Source organism: Molothrus aeneus, chromosome 6 (genome assembly GCF_037042795.1).
Source record: "Molothrus aeneus isolate 106 chromosome 6, BPBGC_Maene_1.0, whole genome shotgun sequence".
Taxonomy (NCBI): domain Eukaryota; kingdom Metazoa; phylum Chordata; class Aves; order Passeriformes; family Icteridae; genus Molothrus; species Molothrus aeneus.
This window is the reverse complement of record NC_089651.1, coordinates 51,919,005-51,934,829: the sequence shown is the minus strand read 5'-3', so window position 1 is coordinate 51,934,829 and position 15,825 is coordinate 51,919,005. Positions and strand designations below refer to the sequence as shown.

At 36.7% G+C, this 15,825-nt stretch overlaps 1 long non-coding RNA gene across 1 annotated transcript in view; it reads right to left on the bottom strand.

Moving 5' to 3' along the window:
• Positions 1-230: 230 nt before the first annotated feature.
• Positions 231-15,825, bottom strand: part of LOC136558461 (uncharacterized) — an 88,855-nt gene continuing 73,260 nt past the window's right edge. The window contains exons 2-3 of the long non-coding RNA XR_010783892.1: positions 3,737-3,845; positions 231-482 (exon numbers count right to left, since the gene is read on the bottom strand). This is a non-coding gene — a long non-coding RNA (uncharacterized lncRNA). The remainder of the gene's footprint in view (positions 483-3,736; positions 3,846-15,825) is intronic.

Here is a 15,825-nt window from a genome sequence, read left to right as displayed (position 1 = left end):
CATTGATACAATTTTGTTTTCAGAGTCTTCAATTCCCCAGGCGAAAAAAATGTTTCAATTGCTATCTAGCTTCAATTAAAATTTGGCTAGAAGGGGTTTTTTTCATTGGAAACATTAATCTGTTTCCATTCCAACTGCAGGCTAACATCCATGCTTTGGGATAAATAGCAATGAGCCTTCTCACAGTTTCTCAGAAGCTCTTTAAATAAACAATAATTGTGTATCAACAACCTCCTGATGTCAGAAGTTCTTTTTAAGAGGCATTCAGCCTGCTTTGTGGGTTAATATTTCTTCTCCATATAATGTTTAAAATATGTCTATAAATGACATGAGATGAAATTCTACAAGAAGGAGCTATAGGAAGACAGAGTGTGTTGGAAAGTGAGAGTTAAACAGTACTAGGATTCTGTTTGTCTGTTCTGTCATAGCTTAGGAGACATTGCTGGACCTTGAGCTGCAAGTGGGAGGTACCATGGAGCTGCCTAAGAGAAAGGGAAGAAAGTTCTGTTTAAGTTCTCTGCTATTAGAAGAGTGCTCTGAGTTGGTCTGTCCCACATATGCTGACTGCCAATGGCCCCACTGGGATGATCCAAAAACCACAGGAAAACTTCACTTTGTGCCCTCTGGCTCTGCCCAGTGACTCGTTATTGGTGGAGAAATGGGATAGAGGGCACTGTGCTGGGGTTGCACCACGGGGAAAAAACTGTGTAGTGCATTTTTCTTAGAGAACTGAAGGTGTCACTAAAAATCATGAAGACAAATCTGTTCCCTGGAAGCCAGAAGAGGGAAAATCTGGGGAAGTGGTGAAAAAGATGAATCCTTTTCCAGTTGCAGAGTCTGATAAGCCAACATAACAGAAAGCAGGGTACTTTTTTATTGGTGTTAGATCTGTCTCAGTTCTTTATACATCTATGTCCTCAAAAAGTGCTAATTGTGGCTATAATTGGACTTAGTAAGTTCTCCTAGTAGTCATTATGGTAAGAACAGTCGAAAAGGTTCAATTTCCATCTGTTACTAGATCCATGGCTTGAATAGCAAACATTTTTTTTCCTTAAAATTGGCTTTGTTCCTTGTGTTACACTTGTTTATCACTGTGTTCAGCATGTAGAAGATTACATGTCAATGTAAAACGTTTTAAAATTATTTTAAAATGCTTCCTCCTGAATAGGTAGAACTTCTGATAGTCATAATTTCTGTTTCTTTCTCTAGATTCTCTAGTGGTGAATATTGCTTATTGAAGTATTTTTTGTTCCATAATTCCTTCAGCTTGCTTTCCTTATAATTTAGGATCTCATGCTTTCTTAAGTCATGTCATAAAACATAATGGTATACTTAGTGGAAAGATATTGAAAATGTCTTGATAAGCATATTTTAATCAACATGATACTGAACACAGTAGAGAATGTAAGACAGTATTGCAATAGTTCACCATTCACTCTACATCTTTCAGTTTCCTCCCTTTCAATTTTGACATAAAGTAATGTTTTAAGTTTCATCCTGGGCTGGAAGACAGAATTTCTGGGAGTATTTGCAGTCAATGATCTGTCATAGTGTCAAAGAGTACATCAAGTATTTAATAAGACAATTACCAATGAACCACGTTCTTTTTCTTTAACAATGGGAAATGAGCACTTTATCACTTTTAACAATGAACAATCATCTCTTACCTTTCTACCAGGAAGCTTTATCAAAGAAATCATTAAATATCTACTTAAAGGGGAAAAAGCAAGTAGGAAATCGAGAAAGAGATGGCCGCACAAATGGATAGCAGCAGGCTGAATCTAAAAGGTCAGTGTGTCTCTCATTCTATACAATCTAGTACACTCTTATTGGGCTAGGGGTTGTTGATCTCAGCCTCTGAATGACCCTTAAATTGTGAATTATTTTAGAAAAAAAATCTTTCCAATATCAAACTATTGCTGGTTTCGATTTCAAAACAAGTTTAATTTGCATGCAGTGGTGTGGTGTGCCAACACTTCCTGAATTGGAGGAAACACTGATCATTTATCCATCTGCAGAAGCAGTGTGAGGGCTAACTTCAAAACTGATTTGAGGAAGCTGTGTAATGGCCAAAATGGAAAATTCAATTACTTTTTGTCAAACATCTGTGGAAATATGAATTATGTTATCATGAAATGTGTTAAAAAGTGTTTTGCAGAATTTATTACTTTGCTGATTTATGTCCTGTTGTACAAAGTGTTAACTCCGGAAATAATTTGTGCCTCTGTCTTGCTGACTCTTTATCATCTATCATCTATCAGTGTTCTCTGGCAGTCTTGTCTTGAAAAATGTATGTTAGATAACCTGATAATGCAGCTGGAAGCTTAATGCCATAGTTGAGTTTAACTTCTATGGGAAACAACAATGATAAAGAAAAGTGCACTTTCCCAATTGATTTTCCACTTTTGCCAAGTTTCTGTACCTTGTTTAACATCTTCAGCAGACATCTGAGGGACTAATACTTTCTAATTTTTAATATTTTTTTTAAAAAAGACTTCGATTCGTTTTAAATCATTTGTATTCTACCAAAGCCATAAATAAAGCATCATGCACATCTGCCTGTCTTTCTCTACCAGAAAAAGCTCTATGCAGAGCTTTCCCACTTTCATTTTTCACTTCATCTTTATTGGCTGAAAACCAAACGCCTTCTTGTTTACTTTGGCAGGCAGTTGAAGGTTATGACTGAGCCCCTCCATTTTCTTTCTTTGTTACATTTACAGTAGTGATCAAAACCATGAAGTTTCCTTTATGTAGTTCTTTGCTGAGAATTCCTGTGAAATAACATTGTGGACATAACTGCTCTTGGCATTTACTGCCAAAATTTAATTATCTGATGTCTGTGTCATATTATCACTTATTCATTTCAGTCTCTTCTTATAATAGGGTCATATTGTGCCTGTAACCACATTTTCATTACTTGTCTTTGACACCTTTCTCTTTCAGCTAAACATCTCTTGAAGTGGCATGGAACACAATAGTCAAAGTGTCATTGCACCATCACTAACCTTTACACAGTTTATATTGCTTTCCAGCTTTTTTCTCTGCTGTATTTGATTCTCAGTTTGATGACTTTCTGTGTGGGTTGTAAAACTCATTTGTTTTCCAAATATATCAGTGAGTTTTGCATCACACTTATGTTAACTACAATGTAATGTATATTTCTCAGATTCAATATTTGAGTTTTGCAGTTTGTCATAATAATGAAAAAGAAAGCAAGGATTTTATCTATCTAGTTCATTTCACTATTTTTTTTCTTGGCGATTATAATACTGTTGAGTTTCTAGTACAGCAAATGGAATATAAAATTTCATATAGATAGATTAGATGAAAATATTTTTTGTGAGAAATAAAATTGTCTAAAAATTTTCTACAAATGTTATAAGATACAAGGAACATATTTGTGTTTTATTGTATGTGAATGTTTTTAGTTGGTTGACAGATACTTTTTGTTCTGTTAGTGAAATGGTATTTGCAGCACTAAGCTGTTTGAGAATTCATTGTGCTACTTGGAATATTTAATATTGTGGAATACTTGGAGTATTGAAAAATATTATGCTTGCACTCATATTCACATGTCTAATATGCCTCATATGTCTAATAAATACTTGTTAATTATCATAGTAAGTGATAAATACATAAGCATATAATATGTGTGAATAATTGAGACAAATTATGACTTTACAATTACCTCCTGAAAGAATGTGCCACTGTTTGTGGAAACTCCACCTAGACTTACCTTTTACAAACCTGAATTTGTGGGGAGAGGATTTTTACTGCACGTGCACCAAAAATTTTGCTGGCAACTTTCCCCATCCCCATCCAGCACCACAGGAATGGCTCGTTGCCTTAAAGAAATACAAAGGAACAAGTGAAGGGAAAAGTCACTAAATGCCAGAATGAGAACAACCACAAGACTGAAAAAGAAAGAAAAATAAAACATTCAAAATTTCATAATAAACTGGAATTCAGATGGAGGTCAAACTGAAGGAAATAATAAAAGAGAAATCAAGAAGTACAGAATAATGTATTCATGTATGCTGATATATATATTCAAAAGCAGTAATTAGTGATCCAAATTTGTAGATTTCTGCCACAAACTCCTATCTGGGAGATTTTGGCCATCTTCCTATGAGAAGGCAAGACTTTTAGAAAGCATGGAATTCTCACAGCTGAAAAGAGACTTAAATGTTGGCACACAGATGCTCCATTGGCTTCTTAAGCTGTTGATCTAAAAACATTTCTTATTCCAGCAAAGGAATATATGGTAGAGTTGCAGGCTGTGGATCATCTCCACTTTCTCCTGCAAGAGAGAAGACTTCAGGAAACTGAGTTTTTATGGAATGTAGAGCCATAGGAGAGGGTTCTTCTCCTTGAGTCTGCCAGGGAGAGCAAAAAGAAAATGGTGAACTGGTCAGAAGTTCAGTGTCATTAGTTAAATACAGGAGATGTCAAGGATGTTTTCTTTATATTGCCTTTCAGTTATGAAAAGCCAGTTTTGAAAGGATATTAAGTCCTGTCTTGAGATATATTATATGCTTAAAAATCCTACTGACCTCGCTGTAAATTTGTAATCCTGTGTAGGAGGTCAACAAGTTCATTTTTATGAACTCATTGCCTTGTTTTCCTTTGAGGTTGACTCCTGAACTACCCAGCAACAGAGTTCACTGTCTAGAATTTGCCTTTGCAGTCTAGTCTTAGCTTATCCCAGAACCAACATCTGTGTTCTTCCTTTAATTCTCATTTGAGGGAAGCTGGCTCACTTGGCAGACAGAGTTACTGGGACAAATATAACTGGACCTCAATGTAATTCCCTCATGGGCAGATGTAGGCTGACATTTTTGCTACTTGTTGTTTGGCAAAAGGTCTTGTGAGGCCAGATTGGTTGTTGCCTATATTATGCAGCATTATAGATTATATGCAGTAGGAAACAATAGAAATACATGAAACCTGAAAAATAGAGAATCCATCATGCTTTTGCATCTGTGAATTTTCATTGGTTTGTGATGTAACCATTTGATTTTGGCATTGTACTCGTGTTCATGTCAATAAGTAAGATAGCAAAACCTCTTGGGAATTACTGTCTCTTAATCAAGCCCATCATTAAACTGTGTATGCAGAAATGGGCCTAGAGACTGGAGTTCCTGCCAAAACCCCAGAAGCCAGAAAAGAACATCATGATTTTAAAAAACATTCCTGTAAGACATTTACCAGTGTTTATGCAAGTCTTAGTCCATCATGCTTTCAGTTGATTGAGAGCATAAGGTGCTGTGTTTCCTGCGAGTCAAGAGAAGCCTCTGGAGAAGCAGATAGGAGTGATGCCTTTTTTCACCTTCATGTCATATGATCTTAAATTTCCTCAAGGATTCCCTTGGATCCTCCTCTGGACTTCTGCAGTCTGCAAAATCCTGATTAAGCAAGGTCTCCTATTTGTTTTAATAGCTTTGGATTTCACTCCAAGAGTGCCGCAGTATGTTTGGAGTACCTGAGGACATTCATTTTAAATTGTCATCTGCAATGTGTTTACTTCATGTTCCTAGACTGAAATGTGTTTATTGTTATGTGCAGAGAACATGCATTGTTATATAAATGTTTAATGTATGTATAAGCTTTTATTAATTTTTTTCTTGTTGCATTTCCTTGCTAAGAATGGTTCGATCTAATTTGTGTGCATATTGTAAGAATACATGCAAACAAACACATTATATCAGTATTGGTATAAGCACAAACCTAATGGAAGCATCCACTTCATGGTCTGGCTCTGCCAAATATTTACTCTCACATGTCACTGCGTTTCAACAGACTGTATTACATGCACATAGAAATATACTGTCAGCTGTAAGGATCTAACATTGAAAATCAGATCTCTAATCTTACATTTTCTGCATTTCCAGATTTTTTTCTACTTTTCCCTCTAATTTGAGCAAAGTTTGAAATTAAATTGTTGTCTTTGAAATTAAATAAATTGCAGAAAACACTAATTAGGCACACATCAATTTTTTAACTCTTTTACAAAATTTGAGCCTATAATCAGAAGTGGCAAGGTCTAAAAAGAGTAGCTCAGGAACTAAACTGACCTGAAATGCATTCTTTTTACTGACTTATGTATCTTTCTCGAATGAAAAAACCCAACCAAACAAAGCTCAACAAACAATCCACACAATTGGTGCACAGATGGTACAGAGCAGAACCAGATTCCTCTGCAGAACTGTAAAGCTTTCATGCCATGCAGTTTCTACACAGATACAGATTTTACCCATCCATCTGAGCTGCTAAGTTTTTGTGCACCGAGTGTGAGACTCATAGATTTGGCTCCAGAATGCACTCACCCCCACAGATAGGGGTATGTCTTACAGACTTTCCTAGCACAGTGCCAGAATCTGTCTCCTGCTGCATGACCTGATATACCAGCTGCAGGTGCTTGGCAGCTCCTCTCATCCCTGTCTCCCAGAGTGCTGCTCTGCCCAGTGGGACAGTCTGCATGTCCCCCAGCTCCTGCCCAGGTGTCAGGCTCCAGGGAACCTCCTCCCAGGGGTGTTTCCTGGCTGCAGCACAGCAGCTTTGGCCTCTTTCCCACCACGAACCCCAACATGCAGATATGTCATCTGCACAGGACCAGTCCACAGTTTTGTCTTGTTCATTGGAAAAGAAGAAACATGAGAGGATGGAACCATTTTTAAGTGAAGTTATGCAAAGCTACAGTCGGATTTTTTTTGCCAGAGCTTGATGATTTGAAAAATTTGTTCCCATATTTCTTCCAGCCTGTATCAAATATTCTGGAAAGTCATCTGCTTCTTCCAACATCTTTTTGGTCCTCTGTTGTATCTGGATAAATGTATCTGAGGACTGCTGGTTTAGTGCAGTTCTACTTTCATACTAATAATGCACTAAATTGTCATTATTTCCCAGACAACAAAAATAAATATTTCATTTGTTGTTCCATAACTTATTCCACTCATGTGGTTTCTTAAATTTTTGCTTATTTCAGGTCTGGCTCAGCCATATTTCATCAGGCAAAGCTGCCACCAAAGCTTGATGGGAGATTTGTCCAAGTAAAGGCTTTAGGATTTGACATGTATTATTTTGCTGTGTGTTTGTGCTGTTTCTGTCTTTCATTTGATTTGGAACATAGATAATTATATTCTAGATTTAAAACAACAACTTTTTTTTTTGTACAAATAAAATATTTGTTTTACTATACAACGCCTGGAAACACCTTCAAAGAGGTGATTTTAGTATCTTATAATTTTCTGTACACCATAAATAGTTACTTGGAATGTGCTTCTAGTTGTCTCCCCTAAAAGGAAAAAAATACTGACCAAAAGAATTTAAAGTGCTTAAGAGTTTTAACCACAAAGGATACACAGAGAGGCTAGAATGGCACATGGTGCTGAGCCTGTCAGATTCTTAAAATACCACCAATTTGGTGGTCTATAATCCTGTCACTCTTTTCATGTATCTGAAAAAAAATGCTTAACATCCTTGTTAATTGAAACTATAGCTTTCAGGCAAGAGATTTGATTTTTTCCAGTATTAATGTTATAAAATCAGGGAGGATTTAGAGTAAGAGCATAGGACTCTACTTTCTAAAAAACATACTGAAGAATTATAAAAAGATTTTCCAAAGCAGTTTAATCAGAAGGGTTCTCTTGTATGTCATGTTATCCACAATTTCTCTTTTCCCATTTTTACTGTAGAACTTTACAATCTTTGTGTTTTAAAATCCATGTGCTCCTTTTTCTTCCTGCCCATGAGAATTAGTTCTTTCTCTGTGATTTCATTCCATCAAACTTTTTATGATGTCACAAAAGATTAGATACAGAGAAAACATGAGGATTGATCAAAATTAGTGCTCAGAATTTCACAGGATTGAGACCACTGATAGAATTGCAGTCATGTTGAGGCATAATTTTCTAACAAAAGCCTTTGAGCTTTAAGTGTGAAGTGGTCCAAGAATATATGAAGCATAAGGATTAATATTTCAAAATAATATGTTTTCCAACATTTTCTCTGAAGAGTCAGCTATATAATTCCAAAAAAAAAAGATTCTTGTTTTAAAATCTAAGAATAGAAGGATTTTAAACCAGAAATGATGGTACTAAATAGCATATAATCTACAGTGTATGACCCTTACGACATTCTAGATTAACCTGGAGCTTTGCAATCATTATCACAATCATCTTATCATTATTTATTCCAATATATTTATTCAGAAATTTCTGCTTGTCTTCACTTATCTAAGTCTTAAAAGAAAAATTATATAGAACCAATAGGACCGATGAAGGAATAAGTTGCAATCCACATTAATCTTACTTGTTGAGCTACACATGGTTTGTGTTGCAGTTTGGGTTTGAGTGATTTGTTTGGTTATTTTGGTGAGAAATCAAGTCCTCTCCTCAACAGCAACAGTAGAGACAGAGAGGAAGGATCAAACCACTCTGAATTTCAGTAGGTGCATTAGTCAGCCTGCCAGTGTTTCAAAATAACCAGTTTACTCTTTATACAAACCATTCTTAGGTTCTTTCACTGAATAAGGGGAGACAGAAGAGGTGCTTCTTTCAGCAGACCAGCTGGGGGGAAACTACCTTTATCACCTTCTGCTATATAGCACGTGCTTGCAGACATCCTTATCCACTTCTCATCAATGAAATTGTAAGAAATAATTGTTGAGGACAGGAATCCTGAGAATTTCTAACATGCATGTTGAGTCTATTCGATCCTGACAATAAGGTCAGACATTCATTCCACTGAGGTCTATGCATATCCTTGAAACCTTTTCTCCATCTGACAGCAGCAAGGTGTACAGGAGGTTGAAAGTGGGCGTCCTTCCACTAAAGGGGGTCATCCTTGGATTAGCACAGGATGTTTGTATAATGGGAAAAATGAAATCTTAAAAATCTCTGTCGACCTCCATCACTGAAATGAGAAGAGGACCATATCATAAATGCGACACTTATGTCATTTTGAAGGCTGACCATAGATTCCTGTATGCAAACACTGTGTGCATTTGATCTGTGTAGATACTGGCAGACTCTAATCTGGGAAAACAGCTGAGAAATTAGTGTTTTCTTAAATGGGACAACTAGCTTTGGTGATGTGTTTTGATTTGATGCTTGTCACATTTTAGATTCCATACAAAACAACCTGCCTGCACTGTGATGTGATATCCCTCCAACTTCTGCTCCCTCATTGGATGGAATGGGTTTTCTTCTATCATCTATTCTTTCTTCATTTCCAGACTAATAAGGTTTTAGAAAAGTCTTGTAACAGTGTTCATAAGCTTTTGTCACGTATCATATATTACACAAACTCTCCTAGGTATTCCTTGATTTCCAGGTTTTCCAAACATCTCTCTCCCAGATATTTTTGAATTATTATTTCCTTCAGCTTGCATTTTTCCAGAATGAATCTCATTTTGGGTGATTTCCAAAGCCCATTGAGGTCAGAAGAATGTCTCCTCTTTACTTCAGTGAGCTTTGGATTTGTTCCTTTATTTCCTATTTCCAGAAGCCAAATTCTGCACACCTTATTGTTTAATAGGAATTTTGTATCAGCAAGGCAAGCAGTGTTGGCTTCCATACTCTGATATTTTCAGACTCCTTTGCAAAGTATTTCACTCTTTTCACTAACATTTGTAATGGCACAACATAATTTACAAATATAAGTGCTGTTTATCTGTCACCATGGATAGCTAATGGAAATCTTAAGTAATAGTTAAGTGAGTGAACGCTGTTGCATTTGGTACCACCTCTTTCCAAACTTGATATATGTTCTTCCATTACCTTTTGCTTTGGTCTTTTAATTACTTTGCAGTTCATAAGGCTTTGTAAGGGTTTGGGAAAATATGAATAATTTGTGGGTAAAGTTTTGAAAGGCTCTGTAATCAGATATAGAGTCCAGTTACAGGTTGTATTTTACATATTACATCTCTTGCCCAGATTCAGGAAAGTGCTTCAACATGTGCTTAAGTCTATCCCTGTTAATAAATGCAACTAGATTCTTAAATGCAATTGTGTAAGTGGGACTTCAATCTCATTAAAAGTTAAGGAATACTTTATCTTCATTCCTGAATAGGGAGATCTTTTCATATAGTGTCTTTTATATATTATCAGTTCTCTTCGATGAAAAATTCCAAACTGATCCAGAAAGACTATTCATCACTGCATTATGGTTATCTCTGAAGTGAGAGTGCTATACATCTTGCCCAGGATCTGTGAGTTCAATTTAAAACTGGAGCAAGCTTAGCAAAGGGCCACCAAGACAGTCAGGGATTGAAGGATTTGCCTCAGGAGGAGAAGCTGAGGCTTGTTCAATGCGGAGAAGATATGGCTTTCAGGGGGTCTTGGAAGATGGAGCCTGTGCTGCATGGTGGGATGATTAGAGGTAATGGGCAGAAGTTGAAAAAAAGAAAAGGTCAGGCTGGATTTAAGGAAAAGCTTTTTTGCAGTTTGGTCAGTCAAGAACAGATCAGGATCTCAGGAATCAGAAGAGATTGCTAAGAGAAATTGTGCAGTCCTTGAAGGTTTTCAAGACCAAGCTGCATATGAATAAGTTGGGCAGATCTCACAGCTGACCCTGCTTTCAGCTGTAGGCTGGACTGGATAAATTTCAGAGGTACCTGCCAACCTGAATTATCCTGTGATCTTTTGATCCTATTAATTTTCTACTGTTGCTTATGGTCCTAGTCTGCTCTTGATCTCTCACTGGGTCCATAAATTTTTTTTCCTAATAGTATGTATCCAATTGCTTTTCTGGAGGGAGAAGAGATAGTGGAAAGCAAGTACTGGAATTCCTTGGACTTCCTTGTGAAAAGTATTAACCATATTTCTCTCTTTGGAATTATTTCATTTCTCAGTACCTGTTTCTCTTGCCATACCAGTTTAATTGTCAGTGGTTCATAAATTATCTCAGTAATTCTTCTGTGATCTGTGGATGCATATGCCCTCCTTTCAGTTTATATTTTTTCCTAGCTGTTTATTAAGTACTTATTATAAATAAATGTAGCAGTAAGATTCTGCTGCTCTAGTTGCTCAGGCATATTTTCCTTAGTTTTCTTGTTTAATATGATTGTTTTAATTATTCCTTTATTCTTTCATTTTTCCTCTTTAATCTTTTGTCAATGTGAGTGATATTTCACAGAATCACGGATCACGGAATGGTTGGGGTTGGAAGGAACCTCTGGAGGGCATCTGGTACCATCCCCTTTCTCCAGCAGGACCAAATGGAGAAACTTGCCCAGGTCCCTGTCCAAATGACTTTTGAATATGTTCATGAATAGAGACTCCACAACTTCTCTGGCAAATCTGTGCCATTGCTCAGTGACCCTCAAAAACAGTTTCCTGATGTTCAGATGGAAACTCCCAGGTTCCAGTTGATACCCATTGCCTCTTGTCCTATTCACTGGCCATCACTGAAAACCTGCACACCTTCAGGTGTTTATTTACACTAGGAACCTTCTTTTCCCCAGGTTATACAGTTTTCTCTGGGCATTTTTTAGTGCATGGGGTTATTTTAAGACATTTTAATTTCATACATAACAGAGGGCCTGCAAGGGTAAAGAACAGCAGCTGAAGAAATCTAAAAACAGGTAGTTAATATAAACTATTCATATGCCTAGAGCTTTAGTTGGGCTGTATGTAAAATTACAGATTGACTGAGCAGGTGAAGCCAATTTTTCAGACCATGGTTCAGTGCTTTACTGCCAAAAACTTGAAGATTAATATAAAATCCTCTATTAAAATTAGGTGGCGATTTTTCAGTATTTTTCCTCATCTGTCAGTAAAAGTTTTAGTTTCAGCCTAGGTTTGTCTGGGGCAGGACACTTCAGTTTTTTGTTTCAGTATCTACTACAAGTGCACAAACCTCTTGAAAGATATTTCAGGGATCAATAACCAACAAGGACATACTCTACCCAGGAAAGTTAATCTATGAAGAGGTAATTCTAGACAGATAATGTTTATACACAGAAGATATTAGGAATTTCTCAAAGGCAGCTTTTGTGGTGTTGTCTACTCAAGACATGTAATGAACAAACAGATCCTGATTTGGTCAGTGAATGAACATGTTTGTTTTTCAAAAAATAAATTTATACTTTGTAAAATAAAGTCATCCCAAGTGGAAACAAGAAAGTGAAATTCTTTAAAACCTCCTGGAGGGGGGGAAAGATGCAATTTAAAACTACTTTGGGTTATTTGAAATGTACTGTTTGGTTAAAATAAAGACATTCAGTTTAAACACTTGCAATTTTTTATACTGTGAAAATTTGAACCTTTCTTTTCCAGAAATGTCTGATTGAAATATATATACATTTTAAAAGTTTTTTCCACTTTCTCAAGAAATGCATACATTTAATTTAATTTCTTTGAAGAAGGGGTTCAATGGAAATCAAAGTTTTCTGGTAGAGGACTATCTGACATATTTTTAGCATTTTGTGTAATTCCTTTAACTGAAATATCTCAGTTTTCATTCGATGATAGTTACATAGAAAATTAGTTTATATTTATGAAGCACTTAAAGACAGAGAAGATTAATCTCTGAATGGAATTATAAAAAATATTGTGGTAGTCCAAAAGGCACCAATGAAATTAAAAGGCACTGACAGGAATACCCTGAATCATGGACATAAATTAATATTTCATTTAATTAAGTCATTAAAATCTCTGTAGACTTTGTTGTTCCGAGTTATATCAGGCAAGCATTATGTGCAAAATGTCTACACAACTTTTTCTTCCCTACTTAGAAACGGCATTTAAATTCATCTGTCACTTTACCATCAAGTGATTTGGGACTGCGAGGTGCTTCTGTACTCTGCCTCACACAGCTTTGGTTTTGACTGTCCTGAGTAATTTTGGATCACCAGCAGAACATATGAAGTTTCTATTTACTCTATGTCTGAGGTTACTCAGGAGTGGGAACAGCAGAGATTCCAGCAGAGACCTTGTAACACCCTATGAGCAGCTTCTTCCCTTCTGACAACTGGCTGCTCATCCCTTCCTCTCCCTCCTAACTTGAAAAAAGCTAATAATATTCAAGAGGACCATTCCTCTTGTGCCATGGTAAGTTTGTTCTCTAAAAGGCCTGTGAATTTTCCCCAAGCCCCATGGAAATCCATGACATATGCAGCAGAGTATCCAAGTATAGAATTGCAGCACTGCAGTTACCAGATCGCCCTATCCACATTCTCCTTTGGGCAAGCCTAATACATTTTTGAGACATGACTTCCATCTGCAGATCTGCATTGATTCTTCTCCAGTTAAAATCTCTGTCACAGCTGTAACTCCCATCATATTGCCATACTAGGGTAGACTTGTTAAAATATGCAGTCTTTATCTTCTAAATTATTTGGATACTTACCCTTTGATTCCCCCTAGTATTCCCCCTATTTTGTTTCTTTGTTTTTGTCATAGAAAAAGAAGGTAAAAGTGAAAAAATACCACTTATTTTTCTGACTAAATAATTAGCACCAGAGAGTTCATTAAAGAATGCTTATAATGAAAACCAAATTCCAGAAGTTTATTTTATGCAAATAAAACAAAATGAAACAAAAAATCATTTAAGGTAAGGTCCTGCATCTCTACTAATTAGTTACTAACCTGTAACTAATTAAACATTAGTCCTTATGGGCTTTCTGATCTTATTTTCTGTGTTTTGATTTTCAGATACATATGTATCCAACTTTTACAGAAAGAAAATTAATCTAGGCTTTGGCTCTCACTCAGCTACGTCTGGCATATACACATCTGAGATCTGTAATAGAAGAGGCTGCTTTAGAGACATGGACATTCACATCAGTATCACATTTCTAAATTTCACAACAATCTTCATTTTCAGGCCTTTATACTTCATACTTTGTGCTGGATTTCCCTATTGTGTCACTTGGCATTTCTGCCTGTGAAGCACTGAATAAAGCATTGGTAAATTCAGTTGGAAATTGCCTGCACTCTTGACATTTTCTGCTGTTGAAAACGTAGCAGCACACAATTCAATTCTGATTTTCAGCTTGCCTTAAATTTACAGAAATGGTGTAACTGCTGCCTGTTTCTAATTATTCCTGAAAAGCCAGTAAGAGGTAGTATGAAGTATCATTCAGGAGAATGATTCAGAGTAACCTCTGAGTCTTTATCCTCGGCTCTTGTTCTCTGACTGATGATGTTCTCCTTGCTAAGCCTGAAGTGTGCTGCCCAGCCCACAGGTTGTCCTTAGAGTCTCTTCTGCCCAAGGCACAAAATCACACTGATAGGGGTTCAGAGATGGTGAAGATATTATTTTTCTTAGAAATAATAAAAATAAAGAAACAAATGGATTAAGGAGGTGCTCTATTGGTAACAGCATCTTCTGCGGAAAATTGAAATCTCTGCAGCTCATCAATGACATCAGCAGTTACCAAATGTTTGAGCTCATCACTGCAACACTCTTATGACAAACATTCAAAACTGGATGCCTGTATTTAAATAGGCTCCTGAATCTATAATGATCATTAATTTTTTAGATAGTGCGATGTTTGGCCAAGTTGTAGCTCGTAGTCATTCACTGAGATTTGTGGATATCTGTCACTGAGAATGACATGAGGGAGACTAAATATGGATTTAAAAGTTTAACATTAGGCTAAGAAATGTGTTAATATTTTGACCTATTTCCTAGAAATTTTTCTTTTGTTATCTTAAAAACGCCCACAGTGAGTAAAGCAATTTTTAAATGTCTTGGTCTGGTAGTTACAGCATCTCAGAATTATAGAATTGTTTGGGTTGGAAGGGACTTTAGAGATCATCAAGTTCCAATCCCCTTGCCACTTTCCACTAAACCACATTGCTCCAAAAGCCATCCAACCTGGTCTTGAACTCTTCCAGGAATGAGGCATCCACAACTTCTCTGGGCAGCCTGTTCCTGTGTTTCAGTACCCTCTGGGTAAAGATTATCTTCCTTATAACTAATCTCTCCTCTTTTAGTTTAAAACCATTCCCCCTGGTCCTGTTTGTGTAAAAGTTGCACTCCCTCTTTTTTATAAGCACCCTTTAGGTGCTGGAAGGCCACAATGAATTCTTCCTGGAGCCTTCTCTTCTCCAGGCTGAACAGCCCCAACTCTCTCAGCCTTTCTTTGCAGGAGAGATGCTCCAATACTCTGATCCCTCTCGTGGCCCTCCTCTGGACTCACTCTAACAGGTCCATGTCTTTCTTGTGTTGAGGACCCCAGAGCTGGATGTAGAACTCCAGGTGGGGTCTCATGAAGGCAGAGTAGAGGGACAGAACCACCTCCATTGACCTGCTGGCCACACTGCTTTGGGTGCAGCCCAGGAGTTAAAACTTACTCCAAATTTTAGTATTGGTACAATCAAATAAAAAAATTGGTCAAGATTTCTTAGAGACACACAGAGTAGAAGCAAAATCCGACCAAAATGAAAAACAACTTTATTGCTTTTCCACACCTTTTGGTATGAGGCAGTGAGACAGAAAAGCCCTGTATGAGTAGGATGTAAAATGAGCAGTTTCAGTATGATTGTGTTTTATTTTATGTAGACAAATAAATATATGAGTAAACGTGTCTAACTGTGACTCTTGAGGAGTCTTGATCACTCATAGCTTCCTGGCTTACTGCATTAATGCTACTATTTAATATGGATTCTTTTCTATCTCGTTTAACACTGTTCTCACCTTTTCTTAAGTAAATCTCACTCATCCTACCTCCATTTCTCAATGATGTGTTTATTTTCACAGTTCTCTCAACCATCTCTTGCACAGGCAAGCTCACTGACCATTTTTCAGTAACTTTTGAGACCTAAGTATGTACTTTCTTCACATGATCAGCTGGTAATTTAGAATCTAGGTCTCTTC